The 12,852-nt window shown below is 38.1% G+C and overlaps 1 protein-coding gene across 1 annotated transcript in view; it reads left to right on the top strand.

Annotated features, from left to right (window-relative positions):
* PDZRN4 (PDZ domain containing ring finger 4) overlaps positions 1-12,852 on the top strand; it is a 432,300-nt gene that overhangs the window by 185,283 nt on the left and 234,165 nt on the right. The window lies entirely within an intron of this gene.

Genomic DNA, 12,852 nt, shown 5'->3' with positions numbered 1-12,852 from the left:
ATGATGCTAAAGCTGAAACTCCAGTACTTTGGCCACCTCTTACGAAGAGTTGACTCATTGGAAAAGACTCTGATGCTGGGAGGGATTGGGGCAGGAGGAGAAGGGGACAACAGAGGATGAGATGTCTGGATGGCATCACCGACTCAATGGATATGAGTTTGAGTGAACTCTGTGAGTTAGTGATGGACAGGGAGGCCTGGCGTGCTGCAGTTGATGGAGCCCCAAAGAGTCAGACACGACTGAGCGACTGAACTGAATTTGCCTTGATTCATGTATCTAACATGCCAGATTCCTATGCAATATTGTTCTTTACAGCATCAGACTTTACTTCCATCACCAGTCACATCCACAACTGGGTGTTGTTTTTGCTTTGGTCCATCTCTTCAGACTTTCACTTTTCAGTTTCATGCATTGGAGAAGGAAATGGCAACCCACTCCAGTGTTCTTGCCTGGAGAATCCCAGGGACAGCAGAGCCTGGTGGGCTGCTGTTTGTGGGGTCGCACAGAGTCAGACATGACTGAAGCGACTTAGCAGCAGCAGCAGCAGCTTCATTCTTTCTGGAGTTATTTCTCCACTGATCTCCAGTAGCATATTGGGCACCTACCACCCTGGGGCATTCATCTCTCAGTGTCCTATATTTTTACCTTTTCATACAGTTCATGGGGTCCTCAAGGCAAGAATACTGAAGTGGTTTGCCATTCCCTTTTCCAGTGGACCACATTTTGTCAGAACTCTCCACCATGACCCATCCATCTTGGGCGGCCCTACAGGGCATGGCTCAGTTTCACTGAGTTAGACAAGGTTGTGGTCCAGGTGATCAGTTTGGTTAGTTTTCTGTGATAGTGGTTTTCATTCTGTTGGCCCTCTGATGGATAAGGTTAAGAAGCATATGGAAGCTTCCTGGTGGGAGAGACTGACTGAGGGGGAAACTGGGTCTTGTTCTGATGGGTGTGCCATGCTCAGTAAATCTTTAATCCAATTGTCTGTTGATGGGCGGGGCTGTGTTCCCTCCCTGTTGTTTCACCTGAGGCCCTTACCTTTGTTTATTTTCTATTCTCTTTGCCATCTGAATTCTCTTTCCTGGTTGAAGAATTCCTTCCATATGAGTAGTGGCTCAGAGGTTAAAGCGTCTGCCCATAATGTGGGAGACCTGGGTTCAATCCCTGGGTTGGGAAGATCCTCTGGAGAAGGAAGTGGCAACCCACTCCAGTATTCTTTCCTGGAGAATCCCATGGATGGAGGAGTCTGGTGGGCTACAGTCCATGGGGTCACAGAGTCAGACACGACTGAGCGAGCGATTTAACTTTTATTTATTTTTAAGGAAGCTAACTCACTTCTTACTCTATAACTTGGAAAGTCTCACTACTTGCTCCTCATCCTTACACCAAAAGATAGCGCATAGACATAGGTTTGGTCCGCCAGAAGGCTTGTTTGAAACGTGGAATCAGAAACAGGGTGTCTTCCATAATGAGGTATCCATTCTGGAACTGGAAGCAGCTATATCCATTTGCTGTGGCATGAATGGCAGCGTACCCAGTGTTGACATCAGCAGTGCTGGTGACAGGAGTGGCAAGCTGTGACATCAGAGGTGGATCAGTGTCCTCACCAAAACAGTTTGGTGGCACAATTTTGAGCTGGTTTGTGCTGTCTGGCCTCTCTTCTTTATTTCCATTTTTTGAGCCAGGTTCTTATTAGCTCAACTATTACGTGAGCAACCCAATTATTCTTCTAACAAATGCCTTTTCTGCTTTAACTAGTTAGAGTAGTTTTGTGATGCCTAAAATTATTACAAGTGGAAGAGTTTAGGGTAAAATTATGAGAGCTTTTAATGTCAGCCTAAGGAATTTAAGCATTATAGGAAATTACCAGTGTTAAATGGTTTTGAGCAGTAGGATGGCATTACCTACTAAGCGATGCTTTATGAAGATTAATGTCAGTGTTATGTAGGTTGAATAATTTGAGATAGAGACACTATAGCTGGAAAGGTAATATAGAAGATGTGGGTCATATTAGCAAGGGATCTAGTTTTCAGGGGAAGAAGTTAAACTGGTTGAATTTGAGTAATTTGACCAGTGAATGTATAATCAGATAATAACATTATGGGATTCAGCATAGATCAGAAAAGTGAGTCCAAACTTTAATAATAATAATGTGTGTTACTGTTCTAAGCAAAGTGATTATTGCTCTGATAAAGAATTATAGAGCATTGGGCCTCTATATCAGAGAAGGCAATGGCACCCCACTCCAGTACTCTTGCCTGGAAAATCCCATGGATAGAGGAGCCTGGTAGGCTGCAGTCCATGGGGTCACTAAGAGTCGGACACGACTAAGCGACTTCACTTTGACTTTTCACTTTCATGCATTGGAGAAGGAAATGGCAAGGCACTCCAGTGTTCTTGCCTGGAGAATCCCAGGGATGGGGGAGCCTGGTGGTTTGCCATCTATGGGGTTGCACAGAGTCGGACACGACTGAAGCGACTTAGCAGCAGCAACAACAGGGCCTCTCTATATAAACTACGTAAACTACTCTGACAGACCTGAGAGCTAACACATGGATCACACACAGGGGCAGTGGTTCAATCTGACAGTGGTTCTCTCTTTTCAGTTTTGCCTCACTTGCAATATATATTTGAATCAGGGGGCAGAAGACATGTGCCCATCAAGAAAGAACCAAAAATGATTAAATAAGCCCTTTCTCCTGCAGTCCCCTACTCCACTCAAATGCATTTACCTAGGAGTCTTCTTTTGTAGAAAGTAAAAAAAAAAAAAAAAAAAGAACAGAAACAAATACTGGCTACCCTTATGTTATAGGCTGATAGAAAATGAATTCATAAAAATAGAACAAGAAGAATCATCCAGGAAGCATCAGGATTGCCAGAACTCTTGGCAGCTGAATTCCACCTTCCTATTTTAATATCTAGAAACCTACTCAGAAAGTGAGGCAGGATTTTATAAATAGTATAAAATATCAGGCTTAAAGTGATTCCTTTATTTTGCACCTAAAATCCCAGAGATAGTAGAGGACAGAGGAGCCTGGCATGCTGTAATCAATGGGGTACACAGAGCTGGACACAACTTAGTGACTGAACAACAAAAAATCCTCACACTGGTTAATAAGAACTTTAACTCCCTTCAGTTAGGATATTCAAGGATGATATTGCATATAAAGGACACTCTTCCCTAGCACTCTGGTTAAACAAAAAATTTCAAAAGCAACTTTCTGGATCTTCCAGAATAAAGGGCAAGTGATAGCATTAAAAGGCTTCAAGTTGTATTCCCCTATATATTACTGTAATGTAGTGAATTGAAAACTAGATAAATTCCATGTCGTTGATGCAAAACACAGAGTTGTGGGGCAAAGCACCATAGCATTTAGTCAAGAGTCTTGTTTTGCCACCAGTTGTTTGCTTTGAAGATTTTCTTGCCTTTTCTCCACCTCAGTTTTCTTCTCTCATACGGGACAAGATCATTGAGGGCCTTTGAGGAAAAGATTGAGAAATTGAAAGAAAATAATATTGGCTATGAGAGGGAATGAACAGATGATGCTGCAGGATGAAATTGCAGCCTTCAGAGCAGAAGTTGAGAACAGTTGCTACTTTGTTTAAAGGTCATCGCTCACATTTCAATAGGAATGGGTGGTGATGTCACATTTTGAACCTGTTGTCTTTGTCTAGGGTAGGCCCTACCCTTTTCTACCAGTTATCTGTTTACCTTTTAACATAATTAGGCAGACCAGATTGGTATTTAGTCTTGTTCTGACAACAGCAAATTAGGCTTAACTCTTTAATTACAATGAGAAGGAAATCACCTTTCTGATATCCTTCAATTAGCTCAAGCAGCTGTTAAGTTATAATTAAAATTTCACATGGATCATTTGAGTTCTTGGAATGTTTCCATTTAATAACAAAACATTTGCATATATGCATTCAGTTTTCAACAACCTTTTCAAATCTGTCAATGGTAAACCAAGAACATTGATACAGTATTAAACAAAATCTTTGTCATCTTGTTAGCAGACAGCTGGGTCCTACAAAATGAAAAATGGAGATAGAGGAAGGTGATCAAAAAATATTAGTTCCTCCAAATTTTCTGGAGCTTGTTCATGGAATTAAATTTTTGTCTAATTTATAGTTCTCCAAGAGGGGAGAAAAACACTAACCAGGAGTGAGTGGTTATTTGGTGTTTAACAAATGGATGCCTGCATTATATGCATCCCATTATTCAGGGCAACAACAGTCATCCACCATGTCTTTACAACTGGATTCTTGTCTCCATGGACTTTTAAAAATATAAATGTGAGGGGGGAAATTACATGTAAAAACTCAAATATTTCTTTTATTTCTATATTATCCTGAGAATTGAGTTCACTAAAATAATTACTCTCTTTGAGTTGCTCTGGCCATCTCTGATACAGCTATGGATTTAACTATTAATATGTATATAAAAACAAGGTGAAAGAATAAACGTGTTAAACATGCTTAGAATTTATATTTTGTATTTTGAAACACTAAATGCTGATTAAATTAAACAGAATCCAACTGAAGCATCACAGGAATATTTTTAAAATTATGTGTAAAAACTTGAGTTTATGGAAACTGAATGGCAGAAAACTGATTACAAGAGGACATAAATCTTTTCTGTTTCTTAAGATATAATTTGTATTTTCTATTCTTTAACATTAGTGGGAAGAATTGATTTTCTAAAAATCTGTTGGCTAATAACAGTGTTGGGTGGTTAAGCTTTTAGAATCTATATCCAAGTCCCCAAAACTATTTTTAACAAGCCAGGATTCTATTCATGCTTACTCATTGATAGTCTGTATCGACAAGTAGAATTCTATATTGGCTAAGAACCTAATGATGTCCTCCCAACCCTCAATCTGTAATGTATACTATTGAATTTAAACCACCAAGATAATTGTGTCCCTGGGAATTAAAGAATGCATGTAGAGAAAGAAAAGAGATGAAAGAGCAATGTCTACTATCACAATTGTACCAATGTGCACACTTTGGGTCCACCAGCTGTTATCTGCACATTTTCCATCTGCCTTTACTAATTTTATTATGACCTTTTAGAACTGACTTCATCTGGTAGAGAGTTGGCTCTGACACATTCATTTAGTCAGTTTTATCTTTGAACAACTAAAGAGAGGAATGAGTAGCAAGTAGGAGTCTATGCAGGAAAATGTTCCAAACTAATATCCCATTATTCTTTTGTTAGGAAATAATGTTGTTGAGTGAATTTAAGATTCAGCTCAAATACTTACTAATTGGCAAATCCACAGATTACCTTAGGGAATTGGTGTTAGAGATAAACTCTTAAGCAGTTCAGGATTGTTTGGAAAATGTTTGTTTAAAGAGTTTTTTTACATTTTATGCAGATGAAAATCAGAATCCTAGAGGGTAATTCCCTTTATTCTGACTTCAAATCTAGAAAGATTTACATTAACTTTTCTTTCATTACCTTTTCCCTCATACACACACACACACACACACATTCAACACCTTATTAAGAACAAGGTGTTTAGAACTCTTACTGTGTGCTCTGGTTCACTTACTGTGAACAAATCATTTTATTTATCCCAACAACCCAACAAGCTAGCTTATATTATTGTACATATCATCCATAAGAGAAAACTGAACCCATAAAAGGCTGAATCTCTGAGTTTAAATCTACATGAGTCTTAAATCTAAAGCCCATTCTTTGTTCTCTTTACCAAGATGGAGTTATATTCATTAATCATTAATTTTACTAGTTAGGTCTACTTGATCTCTAACTTTTCTGGAGTCTAGGAATACAAAGGTGAGTGAAATGGACATGAACCTCAAGGTTTGAAAGTATGTGAATAGTGTTCTCCTTGTAAATTGATCATACTGTCAATGAGCAATTTCTGCACATTCATAGGCTTTAGTCCTCAACACATGGTATTCAGTGATGCTGCAGAGGCCACCAACAATGCTGGGAATCTTCTGAATTCTGTAAGACAGTATGTAGAATCCAGTCTTTGGTGGCTGTGTTAGCCTTAGCTGATTGTTTAGGTGTTGGAGAAGACTCGAGAGTCCCTTGGACTGCAAGGAGATCCAAGTCCATCCTAAAAGAAATCAGTCCTGGGTGTTCATTGGAAGGGCTGATGTTGAAGCTGAAACTCCAATATTTTGGCCACCTGATGTGAAGAGCTGACTCAGTTGAAAAGACCCAGATGTTGGGAAAGAGTGAAGGCAGGAGGAGAAGGGGACGACAGAGGATGAGATGGTTAGATGGCATCACTGACTCAGCGGACACGAGTTTGGGTAAACTCCGGGAGTTGGTGATGGACAGGGAAGCCTGGCATGCTGTGGTTCATGGGGTCGCAAAGAATTGGACATGACTGAGCAACTAAACTGAACTGAACAGCCGTACAACCATAGAATGCTGCAGGACCCAGCCATTAGACATGGGGTCAGTTTCTGAGTTGCTCTTGGAATTTCCCTCAGTTTTCTAACAGTCTGCATTCCACTGTGAGTGAGTGAGTGAAGTCGCTCAGTCATGTCTGACTCTCTGGGACCCCATGGACTGTAGCCTGCCGGGCTTCTCTGTCCATGGGATTCTCCAGGCAAGAATATTGGAGTGAGTAGCCATTCCCTTCTCCAGGGGATCTTCCCGACCCAGAGATTGAACCCGGGTCTCCCGCATTGGAGGCAGACGCTTTAATCGCTGAGCCACCTATTCCACTGAGCCACCCTCTAAGGGGAGAATACCCTCTCTAGTTTCTCCTTAGTTACAGGTTACATGAAAGCCAAAAGGAAGTTTTTGGTGTCTTTTGTTTCCACCAAGATAAAGGATAATACCCTTACCCTGACTCATGCCTGGGGACAATCAGAAGGAGGGGAAGATGTTAAACACTAGGGATCTAAGTCTGAAAAAATTTTATTCTGGGCAATGTGAATTTACAGATTTGTCATAATGCCTTAGAGGAGCTTGCTCCATTAGTAGGATTTGATGTTGAAAATGTGAAGAGTGTAGAGTATAGCACAAACAGGAACAAAGCAAAGCCTCTGAATTGTAGCCATTTGCACACCATTTATATACTAGCTATTTGTTTATCAGCAGCCACTTCCATCTACTTACATATGCTAAATAGAAGAATTATATACAGAATTTCTGGAACTCATATACAGTTGCTCAGCATAGGAAGAGAGTCTTCTGATTAAATACTATATTCCAGGGTGTAATCAATATTTTTCCTAATTATTATTCTTATTGACCACCATCATTATTATTACTCTATCTTTTATTTAGGTTTTACAATGTGCCAGGTGTTATCCCAGGCAGTCCCCATACGCTCCATCCTCATACACACTCAATCTTCTCCATTGTGCAGATGAGAAAACTAAAGCTGGGAGAGGGTGACTGACTTGCTCAGTGGCCCCTCCTCCCCACAGTGTGTGGCAGAGACTGGCAGAATACAGTCTGTTGATATCACAGATGCTTCTTACCTTGAACTAATGTTCCTCACAGAAAGGCTGTTCTGCCCTGGCTGCTGTAGGTCACCCACATGTGGAAACTGCATGTTCTTATTTATGGACTCTCTGAAGTTTTTCTTTGTTAAGTTTTATTTCTGTTACATGTTTCTTATGTTTTTCTTTGACTCTAAAGCACAGATCCATAGATTAGCATATTTTGTGTAGATATTTTTATCTTCTAGTTTTATAGTAATTTAAGGATTGTGAGCACATGTCAAAGTGAGGTTATAATTTTTTCTTTTACAAATAGTCACTCACTAGAGATTTTTTTCCCCTGGGTTTCATTACTTAAGTATTTCTCAAATAACTATGCCTTTAATTATTGAATTTAATAATGGAGGCTCTGTGATTGATTTTTCTAAAAAAGTTTAGAGAATTGAACTAAATGATGGTCGCAGTTATATTACCTAAGACCTCTCTGTCCCTCTCTAATCATTATTTATATTTTATTGATAACTAGGTGACTTAGCAAGTCTGTTGATATCTCTGAGCCTTACATTTCTTCTATAGAATAATGTTTCTGATACTTTCTTCAAAGGCATTTTCAATCACCAAGTCTCTGCTACTGCTAAGTCACTTCAGTCGTGTCCGACTCTGTGCGACCCCATAGACGGCAGCCCACCAGGCTCCCCCGTCCCTGGGATTCTCCAGGCAAGAACACTGGAGTGGGTTGCCATTTCCTTCTCCAATGCATGAAAGTGAAAAGTGAAAGTGAAGTCGCTCAGTCGTGTCTGACTCTTAGCGACCCCATGGACTGCAGCCTACCAGGCTCCTCCATCCATGGAATTTTCCAGGCAAGAGTACTGGAGTGGGGTGCCATTGCCTTCTCCCACCAAGTCTCTAGTATTCTTTTAAGCCTTTGAAGGAAGGACCTGGTTAATTGTTTTATGGTGGAGAAGAGTTTGGAAATGAAATTGGAAGACTAGAAATCTATTAAATATATACTTTAGGTTAGAAGTAGGACACTTCCATATTCAAATTAATACATTTATATAAAAAATAAATACCCACCCATTCCTAATATTAATAAGCTTTTAGTTCTCTCTTCAAAAAGGCAATCAGTTATAGGCAACTCTCACTTGCAGTTAATAAACCAAAGCTCTATCAGGCTAGAATCTATTGCAACTTAAGACCAGCAGTTGAAATACAATAGATAAGTAGATTGCTGTGTGTTACAGGTTTCTCCAAGACGTTTAGTGTGACAATTAAAAAATAATAATAATTTCTAAGAAGCAGTGGTGGATTTTGCTAAAGGGATAATTGATAAAGATTTCCACGAAGAATAATCAACACATGCCTGCATACTGGTACTTTCTAGGTCAGCTGCCTTTTGGTATTCATTGTAAGGATCATTCAATATGACAATTATAGTATTTGGTTATTACTTAATATGATATATGTCTTTTTTCTATTGATATTAACTCAATGGACATAAAAACTATGTCTTATGCTTCTTCGCATTCCCCTACAATACGTTGCATAGAGCTAAACATATCATAACATTATAATAAATATTTACAGGATTGAGTAAATTTATATTAGAAATGTTATTGATGTATTTTGCTTAAAGCAAGAAATGTCTCTAAATAATAGTTATTCTAATGTTGCTATATATTCCATATTCCAGTTTCTAAATCATACATTGAAAATACTTTTTAGACAATGTTTAGCTATAAGCCTCCATTTTTCTTGGTGCATTAGTTATCATGTGAGGAACCTTATAGTGGAAACTTATTATGCAGAAATCGAGCCCTAGTATCTGAGATACAATTCCAGCATACTGGGAGTAAGTTGTAGGCATCTTTACTTTTAAAAACACCACAAGCGATACTAAGGTACAGCCAAATTGAAAAAAACTGAAAACTAATGTAGGGTGACCACAAAGAATTCTATAGAGACTGTCCTGAGGCCTCACATAGTTATTCGGTTAAAAAAAAATTAATAATTGACTTACTTTTTATGTATTTTTAGTAAACTGAATAGAGTAAAAGCATAATTGTCCCATTAGTAGACTACCTGAAATAGGCTTGACTAAAAATTACCTTTATGCATATCCTAGACCATCAAAGATAGGGAGTGTACAAACATCAACATCTGAAATGTTTCATGTCCATTGATGATTATTTTCCCTGTGTTACACAAGGTTTTCTACTTAACTTCAGGGTCAGAAAAGCAAAGCAACAAAATAGAAAACCTGTGGATTATTTCAAATAATTATTTATTTATGTACATAAGTATATATATAACATATATCTACACATATGTAGATATATAATACATACAAGTGCATATATTTATATGTTAAGGACTTTTAAGCATCTCATACAGGTTTTTCTTTGACTCTAAAGTATATTTTGGCTGAGTCCCTTTGCTGTCCACCTGAAATTATCACAACACTACTAATCAGCTACACTCCAATATAAAATAAAAAATAATAATAAAGTATAAGGTATTTTGTCTGATGTGGATTCTTCTCTCTTTCAGTTGCATGAAAAATTTGCATGCTAGTTTACAGATTTACATACCACTGTATGGTTTGTTAATTTTGTCTTTTAAGAATCCAAGAAGGAAGAAAGTACATAACAAAAGTGTATAAATAATGAACAAATTATATAAGTCACTTTCAGTAACCTCATTCTGAAATTTAGATGTTATTCCATTTAATTTTAATAGAAAGTCATTGGACATGCTAATAAAATATATTGGCAAGGCTCCTTTCTAATAGAACAAAACAGTAAAATTTCTGCACGAACTTCACTTTTCATTTTTACTCAAAACATGCAGAAAAGGCAACTTGTCTGAATTGGTATTGAGCTTGCTTGTTATGAGTTATGGATGTTTTAGCAATAAAATTTGGCTTTCTGGAACAAATGGGTGTTCAAACCTGATTTTATTAGTGTAGTTGAACATTGTGGAACTAAAACAGGGAAATTTCTGCATATTGCTACAATTTGAGGCCATATGGATCATAAACTTTTCTATTTATATTTCACTGATGGACATAAATGGCATTATCTCATCAGGAAAAGAAGGGAGGCAAGGAATACACAACTTTGGTTTAGAAACTGTACATCTTGTTACTGAATGTCAGATAAAGGTGAAGCTTTTAAATAGGAGGCCCCTTGATTTAGTACCTTTAATGTGCAGAGGAAGGGATGTGCAGGGAGCATCATTAGCGTGACAGGGTGAAGGGGGCAACACGTATCTTCTGCTGCTCTGGGAAAGAGGATGGATCTGGTACAGCTCTGATGTCAGAACCTCCATCACCTTTCTCACAGATGATGTAGATTTTAATTGTACTCCAGGCTGACTCGCATCGCACCAGCTCCTACGTGACATTGAAATAGATGAAGCCATTTGTTGGCATTATCAGAGCCAGCTGTGTGCTTGGCTGCAGCTACAGTAGGCATTTTATCTCATGCATAATCCTCTCATTGAGAGGGGATCACAAGCATCCGAACCATATGGCAAATAATTTTATTATGATCAAAAAAGGACTCTTGAAGCTAGTTAAACAGAAGAGTCCTTGAAATTCAATCAGAAGAAGTTTTATTTTCATGTCACACCATCATCCTAAATGAATTGTTAGTACTGCTACAATAAATAGAACCAAGACTCTCTGCAATGCCTGCAAAGTGAGAATAAACTTAAAATTACTTCACCTGCAAGTTTTTAGTCTTCTCAATTTTGAAGAATTTATTTGGATTTAGAGGAGAGAGTTTGGATTTCTAAGACTGAAGGCAGCTCCTGATTTAAAATAATTATGATGATAATACCTCTTCAAACATGAGAACCTCAAACCAAATGAGACAAACTTGAGTTTATACCCGTCATGAATTTATATCCTCAAACTTGAGTTTATATCCTAACAGCTATATAACATAAAGGCTAATCATTTTTTCTTTAGGGCAAGTAAAGTTTTGAAAGAAAGAAAGAAAATCTGTTATTTCACAGGTCACCTAATGATCCCATAAGTTTAGCATACATCTTCAAAGGAAAGAAGCAAACTTGTCTTTTCCACATGGTGTGATTTCCTGCACATTGTCAAGGAAATGCATGGGTCTCCATAGCAAAGGCATGTAATCCGCTGCCCTTCTGTCCAAGGAAGTGATGGGAAGCAGCTGTTACAGGACAAGCCAGTTCTGCTTAAGGGGAATTGTGTGAGGCTGTGGCAAGCAGGTTAGTTGTTCCATCAGACTAGAATTGCTTCCAGCTATCATATTCCTACATTAATTGTGACTTTTATTAATCACAAAGGGTGTTTCAAAACTCTAGTTCAAATGTTACAAGGCCATAAAACAGCAACTTGCCTAATCTTACCTTGTATGTGGTGTGTGTGTTTTGTTCTTTTATTATGATTTTTCTTTCCAGAGGAAAGTGTATAAGATTTGGGCCTCAGGGCACCAGTTAGTGATGTAAAGGCATTATCAGCAACTTCCACATCACAGTTTGAGAATATAAAGTATCGCAAGCTCCAGATGGCAGCAACTGCCTTATCTGGAGACTAGTTTTTTATTTGGTATTTTATTGACAAATAATAAAGCTAGTAATTGGACTGGGAGAGGAATAGACCCACCTAATTTACAGGAACCTTAATTTTCTACTACTGAATGCCTGAAGTAGCTTTTTATTCTTATCACCCCCTCATGAGTAAATCAGAGTACCTGGCTGAACTCTTCAAATGATTTAAAATGTGTATTTTTCTTTCCATTGTTTAAGAGCATGTTTGAAAAAAATATAGTTATATTGTGAATTATGACAGTGATTCCTTAAAATGAGAAAAAACAAAAGCAGCAACATGTGATCCTGATGGTAAAGCCGGGATATATTTGTTTGGGAAGCTTTCCTAAGTCCTTATTCCCAACTAAGGGATGTGTACCAAGCTGGTAGAAAAGCCGGCAGAACAGCAAAACTAGCTTCTAGTACTGCCAGAGGCAGGTATTCCACCCCAAGAAATGGGCAAGAGGCACATCTCATTCTTCCAACTTCTTCATCAAACTTGGCAATTTAACAAAAAGAAAAAGAGGGAAAAAGAAAAAAAATTATTACATTGGGCCCTTAATCTGCTTGCTTATTATTAAAGCAGACATTGTATAATCTCATTCTTGCACTGTTTAAGGTCTCCCCAATCCCTGTCATGGTACAAGGAAGATAATAGAGATTTGGTTGTGCTATGGCAAAGAAAAGGCATTTGGGGCCTTGTGGTTTCACCTAAGTGTGAACTTTGTTAGTTTGGAACATCCAATATATTGTCTGGCTAAATGAAACGTCTGATTTTATATGGGAAAATCCTGGTTATTTTTAAATGTTTTGTTTTTTTCCTCTCAGAAGCAATTTACACAGCGTTCC

The sequence above is a fragment of the Bos indicus genome, chromosome 5 (genome assembly GCF_029378745.1).
Source record: "Bos indicus isolate NIAB-ARS_2022 breed Sahiwal x Tharparkar chromosome 5, NIAB-ARS_B.indTharparkar_mat_pri_1.0, whole genome shotgun sequence".
Classification (NCBI taxonomy): Eukaryota; Metazoa; Chordata; class Mammalia; order Artiodactyla; family Bovidae; genus Bos; species Bos indicus.
Note: the sequence above shows the minus strand (reverse complement) of the source record. Positions and strands in the feature narration are given on the sequence as shown.